Source organism: Thamnophis elegans, chromosome 1 (assembly GCF_009769535.1).
Source record: "Thamnophis elegans isolate rThaEle1 chromosome 1, rThaEle1.pri, whole genome shotgun sequence".
Taxonomy (NCBI): domain Eukaryota; kingdom Metazoa; phylum Chordata; class Lepidosauria; order Squamata; family Colubridae; genus Thamnophis; species Thamnophis elegans.
In genome coordinates this window covers 86,952,246-86,975,547 of record NC_045541.1, presented here as the reverse complement: position 1 = coordinate 86,975,547, position 23,302 = coordinate 86,952,246, and positions in this window count along the sequence as shown.

Sequence of the window (23,302 nt, the reverse complement as noted above, 5' to 3'; positions counted from 1 at the left end):
GTAAAATGATTCTGTAGCACAATGTATTTCTCATTATAAAAAATTGAGTCAGATCAAATAAGTTCATGGACTATGTCTAAACTAAAAGAGAAAATTTATCTTCATATCAGAATAAGGTCACCAAAGGTTTATTCACATAATTTATATGTATTGCCTGTATTTTTTTAAGGGCCAAGGATACTGGCAAACTTGTTGGACAGATGAGAATTGTGGAAATGTTGTGAAGGACTGTATTTATTCTGGCTCTGTTTTTATCCTTTTACAGATTGTAGATTGGCCAGGAATTGAAAATATGTACTCATCCAAATGAAATGTTTCTTCAAACTTTTTTTCAGGAATCATTGCCAATGCCTGCACTTGTTGCTAGAAATTTGGCAAACTGGCTGCTCTTTATTTCTCTGAATTGTGTGAATGCATCCTTCACAGCTCTGAACTGTGTTGCTTTGGATATAGCAAATGCATGGACTGATGGCCACGTTTACTTTTGAAACACTAAAAGAGGTTGCAATTACTTTTTTAAAAAAAAACTTGTTATTTACCCCCCTCCCCCCGGCACAAGTGGCTTTGCAATTTATCTTTGACAAGGGCATTTTCCATGAGGTCAATGAAATCCAAGAAGGTCACTGTGTAGGCTATTATGTGGGGGCTTCCCAAAAACGTGCCAAAGGAGAGGTTTTGGTGTAGTAAAGAAGCTCCTTCACAATCTGTTCTGAAGCCACTGAGGAGTCCTTGGATCATATCCCAAAAAGGAAGCTGCACGTAGGGAAATGGCACAAGGGCTGTGTCTATAGGCTGCAAATCCTTCCTTTTCAGGATTGATCATCTTATAGATGACATACAAGCCCTATTAGCCACAGGTTAATGCTGGCACCCATACTGGCAGGTTTTCTATGTCCATAGTTAAGGAGTGGGATGGCTGATCTTTTTCAGTTTGGGAAAAATTGCAATTGGCCGAAGATTCCAAGTGATGTTCAAGCAGAAGCCATGAATTTCAAAGAAATCGTATATGATAACTGTGCTCTTTCAGTGAGAACTACCATACAGGCCAACACTAAAACTGACATTATTTGACAAATGGTAACTTAAACTTCCTATGATTCACTTTCAAGTTATTCTCCCCCATCCAATTCTTTACTGCGTCCAATATTCACTGCATCTCAGGTTAATGATATATAAGTGTGTATCTTTAAGATGTATTTGACACTTTTCCAGCATTTCATGTAGATGCTAATCAAGCCTTGTGTCATTCCATGCTAGAGTAGTTACATGTTCAGTGGTTTATGTCCCATTACTACCAACTAGAGCCATCTACATGGATGGGAGTAGAAATATGGTAAACAATGCCCCCACATCCTGTCCTCATAGTTGTCTAGAAGAACACCATGGTTGATGTTACTGAATGCTGCAAGGATATCTAATACTGTATGAACAGTCCAAAGAGAAAAATGTGACCTTATTGATGTAAGATGTAAGAACAGAATCTTGAAAGCCTGCTGTGGCTTCCCTCCTTACAGAAAGTAGAATTAAGATGGGGTTCTTTTGAGCTTCTTTTTTTGTACTCCTTTTCCACCCAGAACTGAATTATTATTTCTTTTCTCTTACCAGTTCTCTTAACAAATCTTGCATTTCTTTATTAAGACTCCCACTGCATTTCTATATAGATTGGAACACTTGTGGCTTTCCAAAGATTAGATTCTTATCTTTCAACTGACCTAACTCCAGTTACCATAGTTAATAATGAGAGCTGTATGGGAATGCCATCCAACTGTTGAAGTCCCAAATATTTCCTATTCCTGTTGTATCTTGAAGAATAAATTGAAGAATAAATAATAGCAATAGCAATAGCAGTAGACTTATATACCGCTTCATAGGCCTTTCAGGCCTCTCTAAGCGGTTTACAGAGAGTCAGCATATTGCCCCCAACAATCTGGGTCCTCATTTTACCCACCTCGGAGGGATGGAAGGCTGAGTCAACCCTGAGCCGGTGAGATTTGAACCGCTAACCTGCTGATCTAGCAGTAGCCTGCAGTGCTGCATTTAACCACTGCGCCACCTTGGCTCTTAATCAATGCTCATTTTTACCTTTTCCTCGCCTTGCCTTGCCTCCTATTTTTACCCAACTTAAGTTATTTTGGATCAGCATCTTCTTAAATAGAAGAACTCACAAATCCATCTTTTCCTTCTTTTTTGTTCAGTTTCCTCTATTACATTCCAGCTACCAATGGCCTGCCATTTCTATCTACCTGACATTAGCTTTCCAAGATCTCATGAACATTTATTCCAAAATCCCATTAACCTGCTTGTTTTTTGTTTATTTATTCATTACATTTATATAACCTCCCATATCACAAAATGTATTGAACACTGAACAGTGCAGAATAAAAAACTGATAACAATAAAATTAAGAAATGATCAACAATTTAAAAAAATAATAATACAATTTTAAAAAGGCATGCATTCCTAATACATTTCTTTTTTTAAAGTATTGTATTAAAGTAGATCTAATTTTAAAAATTATAGGTTTCAGATAATGACAAGATAATTCAGTTAATAAAGTATTTTGTCTGTCATATTGATTAGCATTGTATGAGAGGAAAAAAGATGAAATAAAAAAGGAAACTTGGAGACTTCATTATTAATCTGATGTGTTAGGTTTCTCTAGTTTTAATGTTTTTGTTTTGGTACATTACATAACTATTCTTTCCATTCATTGTATAATATGGTTAAATCTGAGTCATGCCAAGTAATTAGCCGGGAGGGCATCTTTAAACAATTTCATAAGTGTCCGATCATGTGATGCTTATCTTTGGCATTGTCATTGGGTTGAGTTTTTTCAGAAAGAAAAATAATGCAACACCCCCACTTCTACTGGAAAGCTGGAATCCCTTCAAAAGTAGTCAGCACATGAGCCAAAGTATTTGAATTTGAGAAAGATTAAAATAATATGTCTTTTTTCATTATATGTTGGATAGTCTGTTAAAGAAGAACATTCCATATTACACGTCTTCTGGAAAAGGGGTGGCAATCAACATCCTGCTGACTGCATTTCTCCTCCGCAGGGACTTCGTTTCCTGCCTTTGGAGTCTTCTAAAGTGAAACAGATCAAAATATGTTAAAATGTTACAGGGATATAGAGACATATCAAGGTGCTAGTTGTTACTTTTAAAGCCCTACATGGTATCGGACCTGGGTATTTGAGAGACCGCCTCCTGCCAATTACCTCCCTAAGACCGATTAGATCCCACAGATTAGGCCTCCTCCGAATTCCATCTGCCAGCCAGTGCCGACTGGCAAACCCCCGGGGGTGGGCCTTCTCTGTGGCTGCTCCGGCCCTCTGGAACAATCTCCCCGTGGAGATCGGACCCTCACCACCTTCCAGGCTTTCCGCAAAGCCACAAAGATCTGGTTGTTCCGGCAGGCCTGGGGCTGATGGATTTCCAGCCCCACTTGAAATGTTGTTACTGTTGTTGTTTTTTAATCTGTTTGTCTTATTTGTACCTCCTTCCCACCTTTGGTTGTTAGCCGCTCCGAGTCCCTCGGGAGTGGGGCGGCATACAAATTAAATAAACATTCCAACATTCCAAACATAAGGCACTTAAGATTTTTCCCCTGTTCTCTCTCTCTCTCCCCCCCCACTCTCTCTTTCTGTGTGTGTGTGTGTGTGTGTGTGTGTGTGTGTGTGTGTGTGTTTGTGTCCCAAAGGTGCTTTTTTCAAGAGGCAACGTGACTTCCTGGTTTTTCTTTGAACACATTTCACTTCTCATCCAAGAAGCTTCTTCAGCTCTGACTGGGCGGTGGGGAATGGAAGGATTTATACTCCTTGCAGACAGCTGGTCATTTGCATTCTTTTAGCGGGTTGTTAAGGCTACCTGGATATTTAACTGTGTTGTCATAGTCACCTGAGTGGTGCAAATTGGCGTGGAGCCTTCTTGGAACTGTTTCATTTCATTTTTTTTTTCATTTTCCCTTTATTTGTATGCCGCCCTTTTCCCTGGGGGGACTCAGGGCGGCTCACAGTTCAAAAAAAGGGGGGGGAGGACAAACAGTTTCCAACATACAGACAATACAACATATTAAAAAACACAACAGCCACACAATTCGAGTGGGGTTAGAGTCTTAACCCCAGGCCAGCCGGGACAGCCAGATCTTTAGGGCGGCGTGGAAGGACTGGAGGGTGGTGAGGGTCCGAATCTCCATGGGGAGTTCATTCCAGAGGGTCGGAGCAGCCACCGAGAAGGCTCTCCTCCGGGTAGTTGCCAGTCTACACTGGCTAGATGATGGAATTCGGAGGAGGCCTAATCTATGCGATCGTATCCTAATCTATGCGATGTTGAAAGGACTGTGTTGTAGACTGGAGATAGATGATGTTGTATCCCTCTCCTTCTGCTGTTCAATTATGATGTAGATGGCCTTTTAAAGCCCTTTTTCAAAGCAGCAAATCCTTTATCAAAAATATGGACTTTGTTGTCTTCAAAAAAGTGGCAGATGGATGGCTGAATCTAGTCCTGATGTATTTGTTCTCCTATGTTGTGCCATGCGTTTATGAAGTGGTTGTTTCGTTTCCCCAATGCACAGATCTGCACATGGCTCACTGCATTGTAATGCACGTACCACATCGCTCAGTTTCTGTCTGGGTGTTTTATCCTTGGGTTAGACAAGCTTCTGCCTTAGTGTATTCTTGGGTTTGAAGTGTGCGTGTATGTTATGTTGACTGAAGATCCTCCTGAACTTTTCCGATTCCCCACCATCCCCACCATCCAGTCCAGTTGCCTCTTGAAAAAGCACCTGTGGGACAACTATGACCGTGTGTGTGTGTTGCAAATTGAACCAAGTTCATCCCTTAAAACATTCCCCATTCCAGTTCCCAAATGTGATCCTATTCTCTCTGATGAGATCATGAGATCAGTAGCCCCACTATCCCGAAGAAGGTTACAAAATTAATAGCACGGCCACTGAGCCAAAAGAATTATCTACCACATAGTATAAAAGGGAGGGAGTGGGAAACTTCTTCAAGGTAATCTAGATTAGTAAATATGAAAAGAGCTTCATTGTTAATAGCTTAGAATTTTAAAAGTGAAAAACAGCTGAAAACCCTAGCAGTAAGTGTAGATTCTAAAGCAGGATCACAATAAGATTATATAACAGAGTCGTGAGTCACCTTAGCAGTATATGTATCAATTTGACATTAGCGCCCTATGAACTATGTTCTTAAGATGTTGTCCTCTTTGATTGCCAGATTATTCTGAATCTGTGGTGGCATAGAACAAATAGCAAAATTTCTATTTTGTGATATGCTATGCTGGAACTCTATGGATCTTGTGGGTGAACTGTTTTTCCATTTGCAGGAATCCCATGTCATGTTACCTATCAGCAGCTGAATCCAAAGCTCCTTAAAAGATTTCATACACAGCTTCATCAATAGACTTGATTTTAATCCTTTTGATCAATTTCACAAGCCCTGTAATCACACACAGCGAGAAACAACAGGTTTGATTGTCCTTGCTTATCTAAGCAATTTGCACTAAATTCCTACCCCATCCTATTTCCGTCCTCCAAGCAAAAATCATTACTGCTTCATAAAAATACATACACATAGCTTATCCACACATCTTACAACCATGACTGTAGCTGCTAGAGAAAGTAACAAAACTGAATGCAAAACTTCAATATCATCCCTTCGTCACGGTTTTCAATAGGAATTATATGCAAAAAGAATAACATTTTATCAGCCAACAGATTACTCCTTATACCAACAGCTCAAATGTTTTGCAAAACAACCAGATATGTATTATATGTATTAAATATTTACAAGACTTTCATCATGTACTGAAAATGTATGAAGTGATGGTGATCATTCTATTTCTTTTCTACAGAGAGAGGCTTGAGAGTGAGTACATGTGTTATTCCATTAGCTATGTAGTTAAAAAAATAATGGACTTCCTAATTTTATTACTCTCCTATCTGTTGTATGTAGCATGGATTGGATCATAGTGTTCTCCATCTACTGTAATGTGGCAAACACATTGTACAGCCAGCTTCAATCCTTTTTGAAGAAATAGGGAACTGGAAACAGTGCTGTGTGGAAATATCTTCGGTTAGCTGCCTTATGCTGAGTTAAATTATATTTATATGAATATTTTCTTTTTAAAAATTGCACATGAGACCTTGCACTTATTCAAAGAGAGGTTGCCAGCGTATAAATGAGTTTTGCAAGGCTATTTTTCTTCAACTAGAATTGCAGCTAAAATATTATACAACTGGGCAAATCCTTGAGGACTCTTGCTTCAAGCAAATTTTCAATGAAACACTCCTCTGAAGCAGTTTCATGAAGAATTTTGGAGAAGCAAATCAGAGGTGGGGTGCCAATTTTTTTACTACCAGTTCGGGCATGCTCCCGCGTGTGCACGACACTTCTTTGCATGTGCAGAAATATCCGGGCAGGTGGGAGGAGCCTTCTGCCGCCAGTACCAGTTCAGCCGATCTGGGCTGAACCAGCAGCAACCCACCTCTGAAGCAGACACAGTTCATTGCTTTACAGTTTTATGTAGCCCCTCCTCAACCCCTTTCTGCCTGTTGCAAGATCTGGAAAAAATCTTCTGGCTGTCCCTGTGGGAGACCTTGAGGGAAGCTGTGAAGCAACACTCTCTTCCACAGCACCCTTTTAAATCTTCCATCGCCTTCACAGAGCCACCTCTGATTGACAGAGTGGAAGAGAAGAAAGTGATGGAAAGTGCTTTCTCTATGCAAAGTGTGAAGAGTATCCTGTCTCCTCCACATTGTGATGCTCTTTGCTGAGATAATTCTAAGCGGCTTTATCTTGTCCTAGTATGTCAACCTAATGTAAAAATAAAGGCTACTGAGGCCACTCATTTGACCCTTTAGAAAAAGATGGGTGCAAATATGTGCCTTGTCTTTCCACTAAGAATCTTATTTCTTCAACACATCTTTAGAATATCTACAACTCAGACAATCATCCCCCAAACAGTATCTCCATCCTGTCCCAGTTTATTAGCTTTCATCTGTCTATGACTTTTCTCAAGCCCTGATTCAAAACAGCAACATCTTAACCTGTATTACATGAAAAGGAGAAGTGGTATGTTGGTGATAAATCAGCTTCCACCCTCTATTTAATCTGTGCCATTAAATACATGTAGATTAAAAAAAGCACATGGCAGATGAAAATAGAATTCTAAAGAATCCCAGTTAAGATTTATTTCTAAGCTGAACAGCTCAGGACAATAGATTATTGGATTATTTTTTTCTCCAATGCACAATGTAGAAACTAATGATCTATTGTTCAAATCTATGAGTTACACCCAACATTGTAAACTTCTTTAAAGGAATGAATTGGGTATTTGATATTAATGAAGGAAAAAAATATAAACCTCATAACTGTTTTTATCTTTGATTACCATAAATCCTACTGCAGTTAGTGGAACTGACCTCTGGAATTAAACAAGCAAAATCCCATAGCAAAAAAACATACCTTCCTTTTAACCAAGAAAAATATTTCATATTTCTATGAATCATTTCAGACTTTACTTTTTCAAATGAGTAAAATATTTGTATTACATTTGTTCTATCCTTCAACTGTTCATTAAAGTTTTTACATTTATAGTTTCACTGAAAATTTAATTTTCCATAGCGATTTATTTATCTGTTTGTGGTTTAATTCGTCTGTATAATATTGGTTCACCCTTGAAATTGGGACAAAAAATAGCAATTTAATTATAATGTGTTTGGAATAGATAACAAAGGTGAGGACTCTAATGTCAGGACATAAATAATGCTTTTCACCAAGGTTTCCATTCTTGTCTGACAGCAGCTATGTATAGCCTTTCTTTTTTTAAAGTTTTTATTGTTGGCACTATGTCTTTAAAAATAGAGATGTTGAGACATAAAAAAAAATCATGAAGAAAATATGTCATTTTCTTCATAAGGAAAGTTGTGAATGAACCTTCAGATGGCTTCAATTATATCTGGATCACAATTGCCAAGCTCTTGTTACTATTGTGGCAATGGGAGATGGTATGTTGAGAGTGGTAAGGATTCATTGGTAGAAAAAGGAAAAGAATCATTGAAGTCTAACAATTCATGTAAATTCTAGTCCTGTTCTGTCATCTATTTCCAATTCAATATGCGAGAAGTGGGGAGCCACTTATGTCTAACTTTTGCTCTCTAGGTCACAACAAAGGGTTCCTTCTCTATGAGTAGAGAGCAGTTGTTAGTATTGGGAGCTTTCATGGATAGTCCTATGGTATCTGATGACTGCCATCACAATGTGATTTGGATGCACTGGGGAGGGGGGGGAAAATACCACTCTTTTTTCTATGATTAATTCCACACAATAATCTATTGTATAAGCAGGATTACCATTCCATCTGCTTCTGTATTCTAAAATGATGATTATAATAATAAGACATTCCCTTGAATTATGATGATTGCCTGACTTTTATTTATATTGCCAAGCATTTAAAAGCATATAGGTATAGGTATTTGTTACATTTATGAGTATAGAGCAGTTTGGTCTAGTAGTAAGGCACCTATCTAGAAAAACCAAGGAACAAACACTTGGTTGATTCCCCCCCCTCCCCCCAAAAAAGCAAACCCCCTTTCCTGCATTTTTAGGAAAAATGCTAGAAAGAACAAAAAAAATATGAGTGCCATATTATGCTTTTTGTCTATGCAGATACCCTAATTCAGAAAACCAGATCCAAGAAAAGGCCTAGTAGAGGCAATCGGTCCAGGTTGGATGCCTTCTGTATCTCTTGGATAATATTTCCCACTATTCATAGTGCAACACAAGTAGAAGTCATAAAGTAGGGAAAGACTGTTTAGTGCACAGAATGATGGCCATCGACAAATGATCCACATGTCAAATATCATTTTATCTGTGAAGAACTTACCGTTCAGGCAAATTGGCAAAGGACTACAAGACTGTGTATTCTTCCCTTATTTATTCAACCAATGCTGAATATATACTAAGGTTGGAAGAAGGAGGAGGGGGAGGATGCAAAGAAGATGAAGAAGAGGAAGAAGAAGAAGAAAAAGAAGAAGAAGAAGAAGAGGTGGAGGAGGAGGAGGAGGAGGACTTTAAAATGGGAGGAAGAAAATGATAGCTGAAAATGCATAGATCTGGAAGCTATAGTAATGAAAGTCCAAGAGCACAATGAAAAATGGGACTAAAATTAAATATAAAAAAGACCAAACTAATGACAACAGCTAGAACAACCAGCCTTCGAATTGATAATAAAGATAGACAATTTCTTCCCTTTATTAATACTAAAAGAAACAAGCACTTAAGAAATATGTGAGAGACTAGTACTTGGTAGAGCAGCCTGAAAGTCTTAGAAAAGATATTCAAAGGCTGCGATGGCTTGATACCTCCAAAGAACCATAAAGATCAGAATTGTGCAAGTTACAGTATTCCACGTGACACTCTCTGGAAGCAAAAGTTGGACTTTGAAGAAGAGAATAGGAACAGTATTGATGTTTTTTAAACTTTGGTGTTGGAGAAGAATTCTGAGAATACTGTGGACTGTCAGGAAAACAAACCCATGAATCATTGAGCAACTCAACCCAATCATTGAGCAGCATCAAGTTCTCACTAAGCTCACAAATGACCAGGTTTAAATTACCCTACTTGGACACATTATGTGAAGATCTAATCCTCTGGGAAAGGTTATAATTCTGGAAAAGTTGCAAGGAAAAGAAAGTAGAGGATGACCAGCAGCAAGATGGACAGACTCAGTTACAGTAGTGATGGGTTTACTATTGGAAGATCTGAAAAACCAGGTTAGGGACAGATCATCATGGGGGTGGTGGATCTATCTGTGCGATCTCTACAAGATGAAAATGACTTGATGGCATATAATCAATCAATCAATCAATCAATGAAATACAACTCCCTTATCTGGGCTGTACAAATCTGGATAGCCATTGGAAGGCAGCATTCTAGTGGTCATCTAAACTTTTGAACCAAAAGTAGTTAGCCTATATTAACAATTCTACAGTATTTTTTATATTCAATTTATATGGCTGTCCATCTCAATATTGAGACTGTGAGCTGTGAAGAAAAAAAATTAAAACCAAAAACTACAAAAAAATTCAATTAGTGAAAAAGAAATCACCAATTAATAACTGCTTTTTTGTCTCAGATACAAACCACTGTCAAAGGATAGAGTTCATGTTTTTAAACAACTTTATATAACAAGGTTCTTTCAACTCATGAAATAATTACCTTTTTTTCCCCCTTCACTCCAGGACGTATGACCCAGTTCCAAGTATTTGTGTGTTCAAAAAGTTGAAATTACTTCAAAGTTAAAACTAATCATTTCCTGAAACAAATAGCTCTTCTAAAAATATTTAGGGAATAAAAACCTTATTAAATGTTCTAATATAATAAACACAACTGATTTAGAGCTGGTGTTAGTGATTTGTATTGCTTTTTTGCATATATTCATGTGCAAGAACAATGTTAAGTAATGCTAAATGGAAAATGCATTGGAAGAGACATATTTATAAACCATTGTTTACTTATGACATCCAATCTTTTGGAATTTGACCCAGAAAGAAAAATATCCATTAGAATTTCCCCCTTCCTCAGTTTTTTTTTCCTCTCTCAATGTGATGAAAACCTTTTAGGCATCCTTCTGCAATAATATTGTCTTTCATATTTTATCCTAAGCACTGCAGAATGTCTGTCAGTCAGCAGCACTGGTAAATAAAGAACTTATCTGGCTGTTCTCCAAGAGTCAGAAAATGCCACTGTTGGCTGTGACCAGCAATTTTTCTAATTTAGGCTTATGCTGCATCATGTAATCATATGCTTTGCTTTGTGGATATTGTACATATACCAAGAGTGAAGTCAGATGGTCAAAACTGAATACAGAATGGACGGTCATCATAAATATAAGACAGACAACACATGGATAAGGCAATGCAGGTTGGTGCAGATTAGGTAGAATGCAGAGTTTTAAAAAGTAACAAGTACTTCATCATCTGGGATAAATTTTCAGCAGGCAAAATTAGATTGTGGTCACCTATTATTAACTACATTATCTGCATTTGTCTTTTGGTTTGTAACTGGGGCATTAATGAGACAAAATATCCCACTGCTAAGAAACAAAGGCATAATGTCAAAACCATTTGGTCAGACTGCTTCTGTAAATGACTGCCTTGTTTAGAGTCTTATGTTCTCTGAGATTTGCCAAGTGAATGGAAAGAACAGGCAGAGCCGCCCAATGGCATCATAACAGTCCTGGCTGGACTGTCATGAAACTCCACTGGGACAGAAGAAATAAAGTCCAAAATTAAGTGCAGCATCAAGCACAGGGAGTCCCACCATGTGGCAGGGACTAGAATCGGGTTCCAAGTGAAATCTAAGATCTAGCCGAGAGAGGCCAGTAGCATAGCAGGACTAAAGCATGGCCAACCCACAGAAAGTTGATATATAAAAATATGTTCTCTACAATGAGTGGGTAGGAAGATTTTTAAGTCTGAGCACTCCCAAATATCATAGTTATAAGAAATGTAGACATGACCACAAGAAATCCTAATTTTCCCTTCATTTGTCCACACCTTAAGTTTGAACTGACCTTTCCCAGACTGAATTAGGGATCAGCTAAGCGGCATCTCAGAAGGAGTCTAAACTCTGGGAAGGTAGGTCTGAGACATCTTCTTCTTTTAATGACCCCATAATCCCTTGCAGGGTGGAATCTGGGCAACTGAATGGAGCTGAGTGTTTACTGGCCGGATGCCCTTCCTGTCGCCAAAGTGGAGTTTTTCCCCCAGCATATATAGTCTCATTGTGCCCAGAGAGAAAAATATCTGCCTCTACCTAGGATCGAACTCACAGCCTCCTGATTGTGAGGCGAGAGCTCCATCTCTAGGCCACCACACCACTCAAGGCAGTGGTGGGTCCCTACCACTTTGTCTCAGTTTAGCCTAACTGGGCCAAACTGGTTTGGCCACCTGGGTTTGCTAGAACCCGCAGCAACACAGGCCTGCCATGTCTCTGAACTCGTTCCCCGGGTGGTGCTGTCAGTGGCGCCATCTTGTTTTTCAGTTCTGCGCATGCACAGAACAATTTTAATTGCACTGTGCATGCATGTGCAGAGCACATCAAGTGCACATGTGCAAAGCACACACAAGCAAACTGGCAGTAGTGCCTGCTGGAACCCACCCGACTCAAGATAACTCTGAGACATCACTCCTAAGAAAAAAGGAACAACATTGACTTTTGCTTCACAGGCAGCTACTTCAGGGGGCCAAGTTTTCTGAAGCCCTCCAGACAATTGAAGTACGACCACCAACATAGTTGTATAGTTAATGTGGAGGGAAAATGATAGCTGTATTCTCAAAACATTTTAAACAATGAAAAATATAGCAACACCACAGTCACTGATCAATATTTATGGCAATGCTGCTGATATTGACCAAGACAGAGAAGGCATATGGCTGTTGCTACTATATAGTGCTGAGAGAAATATCCATCTGGTTCCATTCCAAGCTGGGGGAAAGGCACTGGAGACAAAATGGAGGCTGATTGGAAAGAGGGTCCATTTATTGATGAACAGAAGTAATATTTGTGGTTCTGGTGCAACTGAACACATGGAGTTGAGAATAGGTTTTTAACACCACCTCTTGGGCTTTGCACTAGAGCTTCCTGTTCCTTTGCAAGAACATGTATTCTATTGGTTGTTGTCAGATTCCTATGGGGTCATGTTTTTCTGAGCCCCCTGGTTTGGTTGAAGTTTGCTGAGTGATGCAATGTCCTTGGGAGATTGTGTAATGCAGTGAGCTCTGTGTCTTCTGCTAAATGGTCCTATTATGTTCTGAAGGGCCACGTCTTAATCCCATCACCTTGGAACTGAAGGTCTTTTGTCTTGTAGATAGGCTGGCCCTAGCTATTAAGAAAGAGGGGAGGCTACTTTCCAAGAGCATATTTCTCCTGTAAGGAAATATAATATTCTGCCTTTTTAATATTTCTCAAAATATTCTTCTAGGAGAGGGGTAGGTGCTAGCTTTCTACAGTAATAGCGCTGCATCAGGAACTCTTTCTGATATGTTAACGGTGAACTTTCTATGACATCAATCTTCCTACAGCACTTATAAATACAACCTGGCCAATACTGCTCTGCCCTCCACAGAGTGAGTGTACTCGGCATGAGCTCAGCACCATCCACAAATAGCCCTATTTTGACAGCCAAACTCAGGGGGAAGGAAGCCAGCTGACTGGGAAGAGAGCAAAGAATTAGTTCTTCAGGAGAAGGATTTCTATTTCTGTGGAACCATACCTGTACAAAAGGAAGGCATTTTGCAGTCCCGTTTAAGGGGACCTATTGGGGGGAGGGACTCCAAATAGAAGAAATCACAGCCACCTTCTTAGAAGAAATAAGCAAACATCCTCTCTCAGACTGAAAAAGAAAGGAAACATGGGTTATTCACTTTCAGAAAGTGTATCTTACAAAACAGAATGATTCCTTTAAAGTGGGCTTCAAGATTAGCTTTTGCAACTTGTTTTCTTCTTCTTCTTCTTCTTCTTCTTCTTCTTCTTCTTCTTCTTCTTCTTCTTCTTCTTCTTCTTCTTCTCCTCCTCCTCCTCCTCCTCCTCCTCCTCCTTCTCCTTCCTTCTTCTTCCTTCTTCTTCTTCTCCTCTTCCTCCTCTTCCTCTCTGATGGATGAATTTAAGGATTTATTCCACAGTTTTCTTACCTTCATAAAATGTGGGAAAATGGGATGTCATATTTCAGGATCAGAAAATGGGGATTCCATAGATCCCTGCAGATGGTTCACCTCTACTTTAAAGCCTACACTATCACAAATATCAATTCTTCCATATATGGCTTTATTGAATAAAGCTGTAAAGAAAGTCCATGATCTGTGAGCCACTTGTGGTCACAAAACTCCTTTGTGAAGCATGTCACCAACCCTACTGTTAGCCACATATGATTCCAGATAGCCCATTATACTCAATTGACTGATGTGCTACAGATAATTTCTTCTACTGGATCTCTTTGGCTTTCACCTTTTCTCCGAGTGAAGCCATCCCATAGATGAGCATTCACCCATTTATTTTGGGCAAGAATGCTAACTTCCTTTGATGGAGGGAGAGGGAAACCTTTATATTCACCCCTCTGCTACTGGCAGCAAGTATACTGAGCTCTTTCAGTCTTAGCAAAACAACTCCACAAGTTGCATAGCTGGATCAGGACTCTGGATCAGGACTTGACACTATATCTGAATCTTCTTAACATCAGTGGTGGGATTCAGCCAGTTCGCACCACTTCGGGAGAACTGGTTGTTAGATTTCTGAGCAGTTTGGTGAACTGGTTGTTGGAAGAAATCATTACGACAGAGAACCGGTTGTTAAATTATTTGAATCCCACCACTGCCTAACATGGCTGTTGTGTTTGGACTCTCAGACTTCAATAAATTCTCATTGAACAAGTTACTGTCCTCTGTCACAGTGAGGGTGCAGTTTCTCTCTTATACTTCTGAAGTTTAAATCCATTGCTTATTTTTACTACCTTCCTACAGTTCAATGAGTGCTTTGACTTGTATTTCATGGCCTTGAAGCTAATCAGTTATTAACCAGCATCTCTGCCCTGAAATCCATTGGCTTTGGGCTTATATTTTTCAGGAAAGAAGGGATAAAGCTCATGTTTCCCTCATTTCTCAAAGTGATATTATAAGATTTAGTATGCATAGGAAGAGGGAAAATATATCTGTGCATATGTGTACAGTATATTGTATGAAAGGATATGTGGGGGAAAGGGAGAAATTATCTATATAGGACAAAGTAGATATCTACAGTATGTGTATTGGTAGATATATATGTGAGAGATTGTTATAGATGTACATGTGAAAGAAAATATGTCTCTCAAAACTTAAAACAAAAATCATTTCCCCTGATTTAAAGCACTGGTTCCTAAATTTCTTACTCAATAGACCAGTCAAAAGAAGGTAATCATTTTTGTTAAAAAAAAAAAAGTCTGATGGATCTGAAAATCATACCCTGTGTTTCACTTGGCATTTGGGTCTCTGTCATAGAGAGAAAAAAGTCAGTGTTTACAACTATGACAACTTCCAGAAGTGTGGACAACTCTAAGAACTCTCAGTGTCAGCCATGCTGGTGGGAAATTCTAGGAGTTGAAGACCATATATCTGGAGATATTGAAGCTGGGAAAGAGTGTCTCAGATGATCACAAGCAGGAATAGAAAGAAGGTTGGAAATTCTGCGATTACTAGATAATTTGACCTAGTAATAAGTGATTAAAGTGTGAGTTAATGGACATTAGTATCCAGGAGGGAGTTGATAATAGCTATTTGATCAGTTATTTTGGAGGGGAAAAAACTAGGACATTCTTTATAGCCTAACATGGATTGATCAAATGATTCAATACATCTCCATTTGTCAGTGACACACAAGAATCAGTGACACCAACTTTCTGTCCTTTTGCATATCTTAACCTATTAATATATAATTATAATTATTCCCCACTATTTTCTATCCTTATTTAACTTCCCCCACTTTCATATCACTATAATATTCAAAGACATATTTTCCACCTATTTTGTTGTTCATATTTCCTTAGTTAAATCAGTTATACAAAAAGACGGAAAGATCATTTAGAAGTGAAAAGTAATAATAAAAGGCATGTATAAATAATATGAAATAATGGAAATGAAATGTAATATTTAGGAATAATAAGACTATAGTTATGTGTACTGAAATGTATGTTACCCAATTACCACACCATTCATGCACTGATTTTCATAAAGATTATAAACAAATTAAAATTTAATTGAAAAAAAAAAGAATCAGTGACACCAATCACAATCCCTAATGGTTCCAAGTTACTTAGAAGATTGCTCCTGCATGAAAAATGACTGTTGAACATGCACATATATTCATGCCCAGGTATCGCTTTACTTTGTTTTTTCTTCCTTCTCCATCTTTTCATCTTTCAGTTTAACATTGTGACAATCAACTCATGGGAAAAGCTGCTATCTCTGGATAAATTCATCAGTTCTGGTGAATAAGTAAATCCAAGAAGCACGGAAGCAGGAAGTGTGTCTCTAAACTCCCCATGTTATTTCAGGCTCAGAAATTAACTGATGGAAATAAACAATTCTTTAGTTTTATTAAAGAATAATAAAATTGACTTGCAAGAACTTAATGTGCTCCATCCCTATTCCTTTGAGCAACGTCTTTTAGCAAAAACAAAGCCAAACAAAGAAAGGAAAAATGTTTTTAACCAAAACAGATTCTTTAGTTAAGCCAAAGCCTTTCAGCCTATCACCAGCCACATACCAGTTTGGAAAGCAATCCTTCCTTAAAGTATATTTTCGGATGGATCAGCGAACAAGAATGACTTCCTTTCTGTGAAATTCTTGTTTTTCTTTTCATTTTTGTCTCTGTTATAATTTTAACTTGTCTTAGCCCTTTGGTCTGGAAAGTCTAGTCATTTTTCATTTTTAGCTGTATGCTTACATCTCTTGTTCTACCAGGCTCAGAACAGGCCTTTGAAAATGATATTCTGATTTTAATTGAAGAATTTAATGAACAGATGCTGCTAGTTTGTTTTGAAGCATGTGACTGAATATTTTCATAGGTCATCTGTCACCCAGAGACACATGCTGTCCTTGAACTGCTGACAAAACTGCCACTTAGCTTTTAGCTTATCAGATACCCAGAAAGGCAGACACTTGGGAAGCCCAAAGTTGCAGGAAAGCATGACCATCAAAAAGCTTTTTAGTGTCATTTTCTCATAAGTAAATATTCAAAGGGGAATTAGAATTATTTTTCCCCTTTGCATGTATCTGTATATGTTTTGCTAAGGTTGATTGCTGTCTCTTCTTCCCCTTACTTGTTCCAGATGAAAACGAAGAATTAATAAAGCCATTAAAATGGCCTCACATGTATAAAATCAATGCCAGTCATAGATTGAAAGTCGCCTTTATCAGTGGTGGGTTCCGGATCCTGTTTCAACCGGTACGGTGCAATAGAGCCCAGTGTCTCCCACATGCACACGCGCAGCGCGCCCATGGGTCCTTATCTCTTGCGATGTGTCCGTGATGCTCCAGCTGCTCGGCGGAGCATTGCGCAGGCGCCATACACACCATGCGTGTGCATGAAAGCACCAAAGAGCTCAAATACAGGTAAGGAGGGTGGGCAGGTGGGTGGGCGGGTGGGCGGGCCCTCCGGAGCACCCTACCGGAACGGTACCTGGTGCTCCCAGCAGGCACTGGTACACCTGTACTGGGGCGTACTGCCTACAACCCACCATTGGTATGCATCTAGGCTACTAGATGCAGTCTGCAAAAATCTAGAGAATCCGTATCATGGAGTTGGGTTATTCATTATTTTTACAGCCCAGATCTGGATACAGTGACATGATAGCAGTGTTCCAATATCTAAGGGGCCAAAAAAGAAGAGGGAGTCAAGTGATTCACCAAGGCACCTGAAGGCAGGAGAAGAAGCAATGCATGGAAACTAGTCAAAAAGAGAAGCAACCTGAATTAAGGAGACATTTCCTGACAGTTACAACAATTAATCAGTGGAATGACTTGCCTCCAGAAGTTGTGAATGCTCCAACCCCAGAGGTTTCTCAGAAAAGATTGGAAAACTATTTGTCTGAAATGGTATATAGGGTTTCCTGCTTGAGCAGAGGGTTGAACTAGAAAAACTCCAAGGTTCCTTCCAGCTGTTCTGTATTAACACAGTAGTTCTAGTTTTTGTGATATGAAACAATTGTTTTGCCTCTAGCCCCCCTTTTCTTGTTCGTACATCATAAAAACATGCTGCTTCAGCTTCTTCTGATAATCAATCCACTGGGCAGTCATAGTCCAGATGTAAGGACTCCCTTACATCAACTCCCACATCTAGCTAGCTAGAAGAATTCTGAAGTTGAAGTCCATGCATTGTAAAGTTGCCAAAATTGAGAAACACTGACTGAAGCACACCCTTTCCCTTAACTGCTTAAGCAGTGTGTAAAGAGTACATTGGAAAAAGTAACTGAAGTTATTGATAGTGAGACAGAATTAGCTGTTCCTTCTTACAGCTTGCCTCCATCTCCTTAGTCTTTAAGAAACAAAAAATAAATGCACTATTTACACTCAGACTGATGTGAGTGACTGGCTTAATTCTTAATAAGAGTTCTACAAGAGGAGTTTTCAAACTTTTTTTTTAAGGAAACTTGTTAAAAAAATTGGAACCTCTGATCAAGAGATGAAGCTCTAGTGGTAAAGAAGGTGATTGGTTGAATTTGAAGCAGCCTTCACTTTTTTGCCCTTCATCCAGGGGTGAAATCCACTTACCTCTGCTACAGGTTTGGTAGTAATGTGAGAGCATGTGCACTCGATTCACTCGTGCATGCCACCTCCATGCATGCGTAGGACGTCCCGACATTCTAAAACATTTTTTAACTACTGGTTTTGGAACCCAGCTGAAAAATCCCTGTTTTACATGGATTAGCCTCAATTGAGAACATAGTTGAGAGGATTTCCCCCCCAGTTTGGATAGGGGGATGAAGGAGGGTTACTAAATGCAAGTTTAGTTATAGCTATGGGCCTCACTCAGTGGTGGGATTCAATTTTTTTTACTACTGGTTCTGTGGGTGTGTGGGTTGGTGGGCATGGCAGGGGAAGGATGCTGTAAAATCTCCATTCCTTCCTTTTCTATCCCGAAGATTACTCCAGGATTCATAGAAGCAATGGTAGTAGTCTCTTTGAAAACAAACTCTGCCCATTATTTTGCTTATTTGATTTACATCCTACCTTTAATTTTGGAGCTCAAGATGGCACACATTAAACTCCCTCCTCTTATTTTTGTCCCCAACAAACAATTCTGTGAGGTTTGGTTGAGAGAGACCAGCTAGTTCCAAATTTCCTAGTGAGTTTCTGCAGTGAAAAATGTTAGGAAGCTGAGATATTAAAAGTAGGAAAATACGCCATATTCCTTCATTGCTACACACATGACCAGTTCTAATGCAAATTTCCTTTGGATTGACAAAAATACAAAATCATCCTTGTATCTTCCAAGATGTTTTTAGAATGGCCCACTCTTCTGGTATTCATCAAATATCAGCTGATCCATGGAAAGGAGATGCTGAGATATGTCTGCATATAATTTCTGGTTGATTTCTAACACATGGGAGGAAAAATGCATCCTAGTTTTACTTCATATCTGTATTGAAATGAGAAGAGCATAATCTGTTGCCTTTCTGCTGGTCACTTTCATTTCAGTAGATGGTGCTCTTGCCTCTTCTTTTTACTGACGTCTGCCCCAGTTCCATCCCTAACTCCAGAATCAAGAGTACCATCAACAGTTATAGTTTTTCCTTCTTTTCCTAGTTGTATTCAAATAGGCCAGAAATTTAAGTGTTCTGAGTTTTGACATTCTGGGCAATGAAATCACAAGGGCAAAGACGTAAATCGTTTCAAATCAAAGGAATTTGGCAAACAGATGAGAAGAGTAAATAAAAGGAAAAAACAGGGAGCTGGAATGTCATTATCCGAAGCAGTTGTCCACTTTTAAGTAAATAGCCACTTCCAAACACTAACATTGGTTTTTGGTTGTGTGATTGCAGAAGTTGCCTTTTATTGTACCCCTTATTGTTTCTTTAATTTCCTCCAGTCATTTTATGAGGCTTATTCTATCCAGGCTTACTCTGGCTCAAGAGGGAGATACCAAGTCCTCAAACTCCAAGGTTTGCAGAAATATAGCAATATTTAGAAGCAACCTAAGAAAAGAACTAAAAATAGTGGAGTGTGGAATCAGCAAAACCTGAATGGAAAATATATATATAATCCCACTTAATATTATTTTCCTGGAATATCTCTTATTGCCTTCCATAGCACACTTAAGAGTATTTGATTGTGCAAACTAAGGCCTTGTCACTCCTGATTACTTTCTAATATCTTTGTTTTAAAAAACAACAATTTGCTGCTAACCATTCTTTTTTTATGAGACAAAATAGTCCTATACAGCCAAAAAAGGCAAAATGCTTTAAGCATGTTAGGAAATGTTAACTAATGCTTGCAAAACCTTTACATGTGGCTGGTATGCAAACAAGCACACTTTAGCCCTGCTTTGAAGTACATTTCAGCTGATAATCCCTAAAGAATGAAAAATCGGGATTCCTTATAGATATTTACAAATCCTGCCACATCCTGCTATTACAGTCTCACAGTGTTATAAACAATATATTAAAATACACATCTCTTCATTAAATATATAGAGCTCTAAGAGTATATTGTTTGACAATTAAATGCATTGCAACTGGAAATCATCCTTTTCCAATCATTGTGATTCCAGACCTCAAAGTATAGCTCTTGCTGACAACATAATAAATAGTTCTGGTAAAACATGCAAAATTAGTCAATAAATACAACTGACAAATGAGTGTTTGGCAAGCAGTTATATTTGAATAAGTACATCCTATACCACAGAAGTTGCAACATTAGCATTGTAGGGATCTTAAAATGAGATGAGAACTCGCTTGTGTATTCCAAGAAAAAAGTGTCAACCTAAATCACAACTAACTCCTAGCAGACGAATAGAGAAGCCTATTTTGCCTTACTTGCTGTCCATTATTCTTCTGAACTGACCTTGAGAGACCGCCTGCTGCCAATTACCTCCCACAGACCCATTAGATCTCACAGGGTTGACCTCCTCCATGTGCCATCTACCAACCAATGCCACCTGGCTATTACCTGGGGGAGGGCCTTCTCTGTGGCAGCTCTGGCCCTCTGGAACGAACTCCCCGCAGGGATTCGGACCCTCACCTCTCTCCAGGCTTTCCGAAAAGCCGTCAAAACCTGGCTTTGCCAGCAGGCCTGGGAGTGATGAGTTCCCTCCCCTCTCGACATGTATGGTTGTGCGACTGTTGTCTACTTTTATTATTTGTATTTTGTCTTTTTATGTCCCCCTTTTTCCACCTTGAATTGTTCGCCGCCCTGAGTCCTCCCGGAGAAGGGTGGCATACAAATAATACAATACAATACAATACCTTCTTTACTGGCTTTCTGAAAAATAAAATCACTAGATTGAAAATATTTATTTGTTTGTTTGTTTGTTCCAGCTATATTCCACCTTACTACTTAAATGAATTGTCTAGATGGATAACTATAATTGAATTCAGAAGCAACTTTTTAAAGAAAAAATAAATTAAAAGTAACACAAAACATAATAACCATTAAAAGCCTAATGAGTGTGATGGAATGTGCACCTGTGGCAGTAGAGGGGGAGGATTTTACCAACTCAGCTTTCCCGGTAATAGGCCCCATTCAAGAGACTTTGCAACCCCAAGCTGGATAGAGGAAAGAGAAGAGGATCATGCTGGCTACACCTTAGAATCTTTGAGGATATATCTAGTAGTTTAGAAAATTATAGATTTAGTTTGGCAAGATTCTGCCCATTGTTGTTGTTGTTAGTTGTGAAGTCGTATCCAACCCATTGCGACCCCATGGACAACGTTCTTCCAGGTCTTCCTGTTCTCTACCATCCTTTGGTGTCCATTTAAGCTCTCGCCTACTGCTTCAGTGACTCCATCCAGCCACCTCATCCCCTGTCATCCCCTTTTTCTTTTGCCCTCAATGTTTCCCAGCATTAGGCTCTTCTCCAGTGAGTCCATCCTTCTCATTAGGTGGCCAAAGTATTCTGCCCATTATGTGCAGACTTGCTTGGATCTCTCTGACTCATCTTTGGGCTTGAGCTTGAAATTGAGAGATGCGTGTTTAGAAGCCAAGTGTCAAGAATTGTCAATTCCTCATATGGCACAGCCTGGAAATGAAACAAGAAAAGTCCCTCTCCTGCACACCTAATAACTGATAAACAAGATCCCTTCAGGAAGTCCTCTCAGGTATATTTTAAAGACTGGAAAGGTATGTTATGAGAGTGACAGTCCACAGATAGTCTAAACTGTCTCTTAAAAGATGAGGCTCTCTATAATAAATTCATGGTAGCAAATTTGTTCCAGATTATTGTTTTGTAATTTTACAGTACACTTACTTACACTAATGAACATCATCATTCATTCTCTGTCTGTGGACCATGTAAATCTGTCTATGATTACAGTAAGATTGCTAATGCAAAAAAATTAGAATATTATTGTATGATGAAGAGGGGATAAAAATAACTGAATACAATTTTACTTGCAAAATATTAGTTTACATTCTTGGAATTTTTATTTGTAAAAGTATCAAATATAGGGCCAATGTATGGTATTATTTCCAGTATCTCCAGCCAGCACAGTGTAGGATGCTGTTCAGGGACTTATGGAGGAGAGCTCTGAGACCATCAAGAATGAACAATTCCAAACTTAACAGAAAAATGCTTTATGGCAGCTGGTGCTAAAACAAAAATCTTGCTTTCATGAACTGTATACTCCCTCCATCAGATTATCAAACACACACACACACACACACACACACACACAGACCTGCATATAAACTTTTCAACCAAATTTTCAACCAAAATACCATGACAATGTGCCACCCATAGGTGGCTATTTTGGTTGAAAATTTGAGGTAAGATTATTTATGGATGGCTTTATCTACATGCATACATGGAAAATACAGGTACTTTTAAAATGTATTATTATATGTACTGGCAGATAAGCCCATCTGTGGATAAGCTGAATCCCATTTTTTAGGTTTTGGGATCTAAAATTCTTATCTATAAGGAACATTGAGTTAAAGATGTTCATGTACAGGGATGCTATTCCACAGCACTTAAGGCTGTGGGAAGCTGACTCAGCTGTGCACAAAGTTAAACCAACTCTGTTTCATCCAGGTCACCAAAATGCCAGAGCCATCAACTGCCCCACTTTGCCCATTGGGTCACGCAGCCTGGAACAGCTGTGGAAAGGATGAGAAAGCCATCCTCTCTATTAGAGATCTCTCTGCCAAGATCAGCAGCAAGGACATGCTTTCAAATGTTGCTGTAATGGCCAAGCCATAGGGAATGGGGTATCTGCTCAGGCAACAGGCAAAGGGCTGGCAATGAAACCTTACGAGGACTTTCCTGATTTATGGAAGAGGGCAGGAAGACCATATTCCAAATGCAACTTCTGACCCTGTTACTCTAATCTGGTTGTTACAACTACCAATGTGGTAACTTGACTTGACTAGTGTCTTACTAGACTAAGTATTTCCCAAGAGTATGGCTTTGATGTCTAGAAAAATAAACCTTTTTATTTTATTCTGGTTATTGTTACTATTGCCTAGTATTAGCCAATCCTTTGTCTTCAGGTCATATTAATTCACTAGTTTTAAATCAGTATTGCAATTGAGC